This window comes from Jatropha curcas, unplaced genomic scaffold (assembly GCF_041381405.1).
Source record: "Jatropha curcas cultivar XTBG-Jc1 unplaced genomic scaffold, XTBG_Jcur_1.0 HiC_scaffold_549_pilon, whole genome shotgun sequence".
Classification (NCBI taxonomy): domain Eukaryota; kingdom Viridiplantae; phylum Streptophyta; class Magnoliopsida; order Malpighiales; family Euphorbiaceae; genus Jatropha; species Jatropha curcas.
In genome coordinates, this window is record NW_028322494.1 from 57,939 (window position 1) to 69,387 (window position 11,449).

The following is an 11,449-nucleotide window of genomic DNA, read 5'->3' on the forward strand; positions in this document are numbered from 1 at the left end:
TTATACATTATTGAGAATCTGGGCCCTAGGAGCAATTAATCAAATCCAATTCAATTATTTATTTAATATTGGGCTTATAATGAGTTGGGCTTACCTTTAACACAAAATGGTCTAAGCCATTTTGGTTGGTTCACCCTTCACATTATATGCCATTTCATTTAGTTGTATTTATTCGATGTGGGATTACCCACATATTCCAACATACATTAATTTGATATCTTTTATACTTATTTAGTATATTTGAAAAATATATTAGTATCTAATATTTATTTATCAATAAGAATTAACATTTTTTTTGAAAATAAATTAATGTAAATTAGAATATAAATATTCATTTATTATGTAAAAAAGGATAAAACATAACCGGTTTTTCAAGTGGTAATCAAATTATTTTATTATCTATATAATTAAGTATTTTCTAATTTGTATATTTTATTACAGTTTAGTTGAATTTGAGAAATTGAAAATGAAACACGAGTTGTCAAAATGGTTGAACAAATGGTTTTGACAATAACCCATACCTGAAATTGAGTTGAAAAATAAGTGATGGAAAATCTAAATTGTGTTTCCCATTCCTTTGTATGACCTACCAACAAATGGGTTTTTATTTTATTCAAGTTCCTTTCTCTTTACGCACCCACTTCTTTTCTCTTTCTTCTTTCTTTCTTTTTTCTAACAGTTAATAAAGCATTTAGAAGGTCCAGACAGAAATCCACCAAAAACCCACAATTTGGTGGTTACTTCTTTTCAAATTGGTAAAATGAATCAATTATCTAATCAGAGAAGCCATTTGATATCGGCATTCTCAAGGAATTTCTTTTGAAAATAGTATCAGAAAATGATATGTTATCAATGATTCCAACACCCGAGCTTCCTTTATTTTTTGATTTTTTTTAATATATTTAATAATCCATTGATTATCAGAATAAAAAAAAATTAATTGTTCTTCTTTTATTTTCGTTGTGCATCTGAGCAATTTTCTTTTTTTAAATACAAACTCAGCGTTTTATTTATTAATTGGAAAATTTCATGGTTCAAATACAACGTGAAACCACATTTATTGGTGACGGTGACACTACACATAGTTTTGTTTAATCCTGGAGGTATTATTAGCAGCTTCAGAGTCTGTAATCATCAAGGCTTGGCTTCTCATGGAGTTTTTTTTAAAGAACCTTGCAACATATTCACTAACCAGGACTTCTTTATATTTCGGAGGATTTTCTTCAGACAACAATTCTTTTATCGGACCATACAATCTTGCCGGTGGAGCTACACGTCCTGCAAAAAACCCTATTACTGAAATTCTTGGACTACGGCTTGGGAGCACTCTGTGCACGTTGCTCTTGAACTTGTCATTTGACACTATCTGAAGAAGGTCTCCAATGTTGACTACCAAGCTTCCAGGAATAGGTCGAACGTCAACCCATTTATTATCATGAAGCACTTGAAGACCACCAGTCTCGTCTTCAACAAGAACAGTCAGGAATGTGTTATCGGTATGCTTAGTTACTCCCATGGCCAAATCGGGTTCAGGACATGCTGGATAGTAATGACAAACAGTGGTACGGCCTTTGTTACACTCTATAGATTTCAAGTACTCAGGTTTCAGACCAAGAGCTTCTGATAATAATTCGAAGAGAGTGTCTCCAATTTTTCCGATTTGATCTATGAATTCAACAGCTTCATCTCTATAAACATAAACAAATAATTAGCTGTGTTAAATGAAAAATTTATGTTACTGGAATCACCTCTACATTAGTTTAATTAAATACCTGAGAATGGCAGGTAACTCATTTGGGTCAATATGGTCTGATCTAAGCATAGAAACAGAAAATGTATCTCTCCAATCAGCTCTTTCAGATTGAAACAAATCGTGGTTGCTGTTAAATCTCACTCTTCGATTTGTATCACGAGAATAAAACTCTTTCTTTACATCAATATCTTGCTCGTTAAATTTCCGTACAGCATTTATCATGTTATTCAGCAAATCTAAGGGTATTCCATGATTTACCACCTGAAAAAATCCCCATTCCTCCGATGCCCTCCGGACTTGATCAACAATCTTCCCACGATTAGAGGTCAAAAGACCAGTAAGTTCGATGACCGGAAGACCAATGTGGGTGGTCCGAGGGTGGTCGAGGTCCTCAGTGAGTTCATCTGACGATCGAACGAACATCTTGGGAATATTTACTACACCAGCATCTACAAGTCCTCGAACACCAAGTTTTGTGTTATCAAAAGACTTAAGCTCTTCCTTACGATCGTAACCAAATTCCATTTTAGTATTGCTTATGATTTCTATTTCTTTCACTCTGTGATAGCTTTCTATGATTACAAATGAATTTATAGAAACTAGTAGTTAATGATTCAATTTTGTCTTGTATACTTAATTTAATCTTTGTTAACTGGTTATTGGCTATGATTCCCAAGTTGAAAGGAAGAGATTTTCTATTTTAAAAGTGTTTTAAGGTAGAATGTAAGCTTACATTTTCTTAATTACATACAGTGAGCAATAAAATAATAAACAAGAAATAGCAGAATCTATATTATAATATAATGCAAGCTGAAACAAAACGTAAAACAAAATCGATTCTCTACATTACAGCAATTGACGTTAGAAATTAGAATCAAAGGCTGGATCCAGTATCCATAATTTCATCCTCCCTTGAATTTACATCAATGCACTTTATCGCGTTTATTATAATTAAAAATTTACAAACTTCATTTTATAAATATAACTGTAAAGAATGACTTACTAGAATCCCAGCTAAGTTACAGTGGAAAGTTGTCGTAGATATCGTGGAATTTTTTAATTCTGTAATTTTTATTAATAAAGTAATTTAAACCATTTAATTTTATTCTAAAGAAGAATTGTAAATTCATAGATTATGTTTTTTTCCAACCAAAGGATGGAATGCGAAATTCCATTGATTTCACGATCATGGATTTACATTCTATAGATATTATAAAATTCATGGATTTCATATTTTATCAATCTAAACTACCTTTAAAAGAATTACATGCTAGAGTTTAATATTTTGATTTTTTTTTTCTTTTTCCTTTTTTGTAGTAAACGGCAAACAAACATGTATCCACCTAACATCCAATACAGCAAGCAATTGACTGAAAAACAAGATAAATAAAATTATTAGAATTATTTTGTTTTTTCTGAGCAGGATTTATAATAAGATTTTCAAACAAGACAATCGAACAAAAGTTGGGGCAAAAGGAGATCCCGTCTGTCCTGTTCCTGATTAACTTACTGAGTTATTCTAGTTTAGTTCTGTGACAAGAAACTATAGAATAAGATTTTTGTTGACACTTGATGCAACAACCCCACCTTGGTTTCGTGGTTTGGAGTTATGATTGAAAAAGAAAAGAAAAGACCTAACCATTGGAACTGTCGAGTATAGACTATGCTACCTAGTTTATGTCTGCAAAAATCAATTACTGCCAAATTAACTATCTTAAATCGGAGCCTTAGTCATTTTTATTTGGAAACATAAACCGAACACAGCAAGGTTTTTTTAAAAAATCTTAAAGATATATTACAAATGCTATTGCTGTTATTAAGGTAACGAATTTTCTTACTCGACTAGTTCAATTACAGTGGCATAACAATACCTCTGGTTATTTATGTTGCAACAAAATGAAACTGTCCTCAGTTAGCTATCAGTATCATCACATTTTGTAGTAATCTAGATTATATTTCTCCTCAAGCGGCCTAGAATAAAATCCGGAAAGATACTCACCTAACGCAACTTCTCTATACCGTGGAGGGTCTGAACAGTTTTTGAATTCAAATATTGGAGAAAAAATATTGCTCTGTATTTTATTTCTCAAGTATCAATGTTCAGCTACAGAGTGAATTTATATACAAAAAGAGAATAATCTAGAATTAGCTAAATGTCTAAATCTAATTGGTAGATAAATTCTGTACATTGGATTATATTGCTGAAATAAATGAATGGAAATGATTGAACCAGCAATGATGGACAATGATTGGCTAATGATTAGTTATTGCTGTTAGGCTCTGTTGGGCTGTGCTGTGGTGATTATTGACAGGCTGTAAGGTGGTTGAGTTAGTTATTTAGGTATGGATTATTCTGTACAGCCCCCCTTCAAGGTGGAGATGGGGAGAGTGATGCCAATCCCAGCTTGAGAATGAAATGATGAAAGGTAGGAAATGGAAGTGGTTTGGTGAAAAGGTCAGCTGGTTGTCGTTTTGAAGAGATGTGGGGAGTAGTTATAAACCCGGAGGATAATTTGGATCTAACAATGTGACAATCTATATCAATATGTTTTGTCCTTTCATGAAAGACAGGATTAGAAGCAATATGGATGGCAGCTTTATTGTCACAATAAAGAGGTATGGGGAGGGTGATAGGTATATGAAAATCCTGAAGAAGGTTGAAGAGCCATTGAATTTCACAAACTGTAGAGGCCATACTTCTGTATTCTGATTCTGCAGATGATCTACTAACAGTTTGTTGTTTCTTGGATTTCCATGAAATGAGAGAATCTCCAAGAAAGATGCAAAAACCAGTGACAGATTTTCTGGTTTCTGCACAAGCAGCCCAGTCTGCATCTGAATATGCAGTAACTTGAAAGTTGTTATTGCTTGGGAAAAATAATCCAACAGATAAGGTGCCAAGAAGATACTTTACAATATGCAGAGCAGCTTTGTAGTGGAAAGAACAAGGACTTTGCATATATTGACTCAACTGCTGTACAGCAAAGGAAATGTCAGGCCTTGTGAGTGACAAGTAAAGTAATCTACCAAGCAATTTTCTAAAGGTTCAGGATCAGGAAGTAAATTATCCATATTAGCTGTTAACTTGGTGCCCTGAATGTATGGAGTTTGTGCTGGTTTGGCTGCAGATAAACCAGTGTCTGAGATGATATCAGTGATGAATTTCTGTTGAGAAAGAATCATTCCATGCTGTGATCTAGCAATTTCAATGCCTAAAAAATATTTGGCTTTCCCAAGATCTTTGATAGTGAATCTGGAATGCAAGGATTGTTTGAGATCACAAATAAGACTGAAATTATTTCCTGCAATTAAACAGTCATCAACATAACTAATAAAGCTAGGAAATTATTTTCAGACCCTTGTGTGAATAAGCAATGGTCATTTGGTGATTGAATAAAGCCCAAAGATAAAAGAAAGGAAGTAAATTCCTTATTCCATTGCCGCCCAGCTTGTTTGAGACCATAGAGGGACTTCAATAATTTGCAAACCTTGCCTTGAGGGACTTTGTGATAGCCTGGTGGGGGTGACATATAGATATCTTCAGTAATTTCACCATGAAGATATGCATTGTTAATATCTAGTTGGTGAATGTGCCATGACTTTGCAGTAGCAATAGATAAGAAGGTTCTGACTGTTACCAATTTAGCAACAGGAGAAAATGTGTCAGTGTCAATTCCAGGGATTTGACTATACCCTTTAGCTACAAGCCTTGCTTTATACCTGTCTATGCTCCCATCAGGATTATGTTTGATTCTGTAGATCCATTTGTTCCCAATTGGTTTTTTCCTTTTGGCAAATCAGTGATGACCCATGTCTGGTTTTGTTCCAGGGCATTAAGTTCAAGTTCCATGGCAGCTACCCACTTACTATCACCTCTGGCTTGACTGTAAGACTTAGGTTCCTGAATATTTGACACTTGAGCAACAAAATTATGGTGAGGTATTGTGGGAGAAAAGGAGAGTAAAGATGTTTGTGTACCTGAGGATGTAGCAGCTGAGGCTATACTGCTGGTATTAGTTGTGGCAACAAAATCATCCAACCATCTTGGCTTTGTATGTTGTCTTGTGCTCCTTCTTATTTGCAAATCAGGTTGAGGAATTTGGTTTGGTTCAAGTGGTTCGTTGGTGATGGTGAGTCTAGTTCTGGTAAGGTATGTTCTGGTGTAAGGTGCTGTGTAGGGGCTTGAGGTGCTGGTGGAGAAGGTGTATCAGTTTGTAAAGGTTGGGAATAAGAAGAAAGATTATGGTGTATTTTGGCAAGGAAGAGTGGGCAACTGATTCTGGATGATTGTTGGAGAAGGGAAATATATGCTCATGAAAGACAGTATCCCTTGAGTGAAAAAGGGTTTTGGACTCGAGATTATATCTATACCCTTTATGTTGGTTTGAGTAGCCAATCAATACTGAAGGAGAAGCTCTCTTTTGAAATTTGGTTTTGTGTGGGGTAACATCTGTGGCATAGCAGAGACAACCTATGGTTTGAAATAGGAAAGGTCAGGGATTTTATTGTATAAGTTTTGATATGGAGAGGTCCAATGAAGGGGTTCTGAAGGTAATCTATTTGTGATATATGTGGCAGTAAGGAGCAACTCAGACCAGAAATGTGTAGGAAGATGAGATTGAAACATTAAGGACCTGGCTACTTGAACTAAGGTTTTGTGTTTCCTCTCAACTCTTCCATTTTGTTGAGGGGAATACACACAGGATTTTTGGTGAATAATGCCTAAATTTTCAAACAAAGAAATGCAACTGGAATTAATAAATTCACTGCCATTATCAGTTCGGATTGCTTTGACTCTTTTATTGAATTGGGTTTGAACAAAGTTAAAAAATGTGGTTAAGGCTTGGTGAACTTGTGCTTTTGAATGTAACATGAAAGTCCAGGTATATCTTGACATATCATCAACAATTGTGAGCATATAGAAAGCATTTGTAATAGATTTGACCCCATAGGGCCCCCAAATGTCAATGTGTAAAAGATCAAAAGCATGAACTGAAATAGAATTACTTGGATAAAATGGTAATCTGGACTGTTTTGAAAGAGGACAAACAGGACATATAAAGGATGAAAAATCACATTTAGGTAAATTTGCAATATGCTGATATCTTTTGAAAGACAAATGTCCTAATCTAGAGTGCCATAAGAAAGCTTTGTGGCTGGGACGATCTGAGTCTTTTGTTGAATTTGATTGTTGCTGGAAAAGTAAAAGAGTCTTTGGTGAAGTAGTATAGGCCTGCCACAACTATACCAGAAGCAATGGTGACCTCAGTCTGCATATCCTGAAAGAAACAGTAATTTGGAAATAAGTGAGCAGATAAATTGCAGGTACTAGTTAAGGTGCTAACACTGATAATGTTACATTTCAAGGAGGGTACATATAGGACATTATGCAATGTAAGCTTAGAGTTTAAAATCACTTTTCCATATTGTGTCACTATTTTAACTGTTCCATCAGGCAGCTTAAGGAATTTGGGTTGTGGTAAGATGTGCAAGGAAACAAAAAAGGTTGAATTATAAGTGAGGTGATCAGTTGCTCCAGTCAATAACCCAGTTACCTTTATCATTAAAATCAATACCAGAGATGAGGGAAAGTAGAATGCTACCTGAGAATTGAACAATATTAGCAGCAGCATCAGATGTACCAGGGTTGTGAGAAATGGATTTGCCTGTGACTGCTCTGTTCACTTCTTGCTGAATAAACTGACTGAGATGAGGACTGATTGTGTCATTAATTGTTGCAGGAGCAGTTGGAGCTGGAATGTCAAGTGGTGATTCTGATGCAACAATATTATGAACGGAAGCAAAATTTGCAGTTTGTTGCTTGCCCTTCCTCTTCTGTGGATCAAAATACCAGTCTGGATATCCAATCAACTTGAAGCAGCTTGTTTTTGTATGTCCAGTTCCTTTACAGTGAGTGCAGTATCTGTCAGCCTTGTTCTGTGGTTCCCTTGTCTTTTCCCTCTGATTGTTTCTTCGATAAGCTACAGTAGGCTGATTGGTTGATGAGTGAGCATTATTGCTGTAGAATTTGATGATTCAATGGGCTGGTGATGAATCTCCCTTTGTTTCTCGACACTCAGGATCATGCTGAAGGCTTGACTAACAGGAGGCAATGGATCCATGATAAGGATATTGTTTCTGGTATTATCATACTCATTGTTGAGTCCCATCAAAAATTGCATTAGTTTATCTTTTCTTTCAAGCTGTGAAAAAGAATGAGCAGCTCCACATGTGCATACAGGTAGAGTTCTAATAGAAGACAATTCATCCCATTTTCTTTTGAGACAAGAGTAATATTCATTAACAGATTTGGTATTTGAACGATATTTGCTAGATCTCTAAGAATTTGGAATTCAAGAGGACCATTAACTTGGCCATAATTATGGGTAACTTCATCCCACAAATCCTTGGCAGTAGGACAGAAAACAAAATTATCAGCTACTTCTTCAGACATGGAATTTAATAGCCAAGATATAACCATACTATCTGTTCTAGCCCAAGTTTCATAATTAACCGCAGTGGTTCAGGACTAGCAACAGACCCAGTAATAAAACCAAGCTTATTCTTTGCCCTTAAAGCAATCTTAACAGATCTACTCCAAGATAAAAAATTACCAGGATTCAGTTTAATGCTCACTAGAGACTGACCAGGAGCATCGGAGTTGACAAGAGTTAACGGATCAGAATCATTAATTTTACCATTATTTGCAGTGGTATTATCATCCATTTTCAAGATAGAACAGAGAACAATGAAAATGCAGCAAGAAGGTTTAATGGAAAAGACAAAGGAATAAATAGAAAAGTTTCTGAATCGAACCTGCAGGCTCTGATACCATGAACAGTTTTGAATTCAAATATTGGAGAAAAAATATTGCTCTGTATTTTATTTCTCAAGTATCAATGTTCAGCTACAGAGTGAATTTATATACAAAAAGATATCTAGAATTAGCTAAATGTCTAAATCTAATTGGTAGATAAATTCTGTACATTGGATTATATTGCTGAAATAAATGAATGGAAATGATTGAACCAGCAATGATGGACAATGATTGGCTAATGATTAGTTATTGCTGTTAGGCTCTGTTGGGCTGTGCTGTGGTGATTATTGACAGGCTGTAAGGTGGTTGAGTTAGTTATTTAGGTATGGATTATTCTGTACAGGGTCGTACTCTGATGTCAACTCCTTGATTGGGCTGTAAGTCCTTAATGGCGTGAAGATACTTCCAGTGAAGAAGCATGCCACAGAAATCCTTGGTCCATCACGGTTAGCGATTACTTTGTGTTCCACACTTTTAAATTTGTCATTTGATATAATCTGCCACCATAAAGTGAATTATTAGAAAAAAGAAAAGATAAGTGTAATACAAGGACAAAGGTGTTTATCTACCCAATAAAAAACAAACCTTAAGAATGTCTCCCATGTTTATTACCAAGCTTCCAGGAATTGGTTGTACATTAACCCATTGACCGTCCTGAAGGACCTGGAGGCTACAAATTTGACTCTGCAGCAGTAGAGTCACCATTCCAGGATCTGTGTGCTTGCTAGCTCCTAGAGTCAGCTCTGGATCAGGACATGCTGGATAATAGTGGCAGCTAAAGGTGTATTCTTCAGCACAGCCCAGTGATCTTCAGTGGTCTGTTTTTAGGCCAAGTGCCTCTGATAGTAACTCGAACAAAGAGTTCCCCAATTTTTTCATATGTTCAGTGTACTCCAATATTGCCCTTCTATGAGTATGACCCAATCATATAACAGAAACATCCATTGAATTTTTCTTTTCTTTTCTTTTGGAAAAATATTAAAAAGTTACAGAGGATATTAAAAGGTTGTTCAACTAAATAAACAGAACAATAGAAAAAATGAAATCAAAAGCAGGGTAGTTCAGGTAACTAGTCAGATTATATACCTGCAAGTAGCTGGCAATTCTTCAGGGTCAAGATGATCGGGCATGGAAATGGTCAACGTGTCCCTCCAATTAGCAAATCTCGAACTATATAGATCATAATTGGAGTTGAATCTCACTTTTCTCGTAAGATCCCGAGAGTAGAACTTCTTCTTGACCTCAAGGTCTTGCTCATTAAACAAGCGTACCCCATTAATCATCTCATCAAAAATACCCAGAGGAATTTCATGATTAACCACTTGGAAAAAGCCCCACTTCCCCGATGCAAGCCTTACTTCCTCTATAATCTCCTTACGCCGCTTGTCCTTCTGGATGTCACTTAAATCAATGACTGGAACTGCCATATCAGCCTGCCGGGAGTGCAACTCCTCGGCAAGATCCTCAGGCGGTCGCATAAATATTTAGGGGATACTCAATAGCATCTACGAATCCTTTGACACCAGCATTTGAGTCATCAAACGCTTTCAGCTCTTTCATTCTTTCAGGATCCAGTTTGGCCGAAGGTCCTCCAATTGCTGTCATACCTATTTTCGGTTTCACAATTTTGCAACACAACTGATTGACGAGCACTGACATTAGAAATGCAGCTTAGAGGGCAATCAACCCCTTTAATGGGCCGTTTCATTCTTATAGACTGGACTACCCTCTAATAGGCCCATTATGTGGCACCGCCTAATACAGAATTTATTATAAACAAAAAATTTAGGCTTTGTAAAAAGGGTGGTTCTTATTCACATAAGGCAATCAAACTCAAGTGTTCAAATTGATCATTATGATTTGCTCAACCGTGATGTAGCAGGAGTTGCTTATAGTAGATTAGTTCACAATTAAAAGAGACCAGAGGTAGAGACAAAATTTACTGTGTAATACTTGTGTCGTCTAATACAAAAGAATCAATAACAAGATTCGGACATACAAAAGATCAAGACAGCATCGTATTGCTGTCCTCAGCTTGGTTTAAAAACAAGAAATAAAGGAGAGAGACAATGTTTCCCCAAATTTCACCACTTTGTCTGATTAATAAATGGAGTACTGAGACAAAGTTCAAAGACAACAGGTCAACATTATATAATACACTCTGCTTGTCCAAGAGTAACGAATGCAGAAAAACTGAGAAATTGTAGACCATGCCTGAAATATATTCATAGTTTGAGATAATGCAATCCAGAATTCCCATCAATTCCTTTTGAGTAGATTTTAGCAACATAATCGCTTGTAGTTTCTTTGTATTTTGGGGGATTTTCTTTTGACAGTAACTGCTTGATTGGCCCATACAGTCTAGAGGAAGTAGTTCCTTGCTCCAAATGTGATCTTAAAAAACAAGCAACTGAAATTCTTGGTCCGACATTCTTTGCCAGTACCCTGTGATATACACTCTTGAACTTATCATTGCTTAATATCTGCTCAACAACAAACGAGACCAGATAAGATAATCTTGATCAAATAAACCTTCCAAATTAAAATGCTAGAGAGATAGATCCATTATAGCTTAAGGATTTACTGTAAGTAGTTTTATCGTTTAGGATCAGAAGTAAATAATACGTGCCTGAGACATATCTCCCACATTTACCACTAGAGCTCCGGGAATAGGAGTAACATCAAACCATTTATCATCATGAAGAACTTGAAGGCCACCTAATTGATCTTGCAAAAGTATTGTAAGGAAACCACTGTCAGTATGTTTGCCAACTCCTAATGTCAAGTTTGGTTCAGGGCATGCAGGGTAGTAATGACCAATAAAATAAAGCCCTTCCGCACAACCCAGATCTTGCAAGTGGTTCAGGTTAAGTCCAAGA

At 35.8% G+C, this 11,449-nt stretch overlaps 3 pseudogenes; all 3 read right to left on the reverse strand.

Moving 5' to 3' along the window:
- Nucleotides 1–764: 764 nt before the first annotated feature.
- On the reverse strand, nucleotides 765–2,468 carry LOC149491810 (1-aminocyclopropane-1-carboxylate oxidase homolog 12-like; annotated as a pseudogene).
- A 6,229-nt stretch (nucleotides 2,469–8,697) lies between these two features.
- Nucleotides 8,698–10,711, reverse strand: LOC149491811 (1-aminocyclopropane-1-carboxylate oxidase homolog 1-like; annotated as a pseudogene).
- Nucleotides 10,712–10,726: 15 nt separating this feature from the next.
- LOC149491812 (1-aminocyclopropane-1-carboxylate oxidase homolog 1 pseudogene) lies at nucleotides 10,727–11,445 on the reverse strand (annotated as a pseudogene).
- Nucleotides 11,446–11,449: the final 4 nt, after the last annotated feature.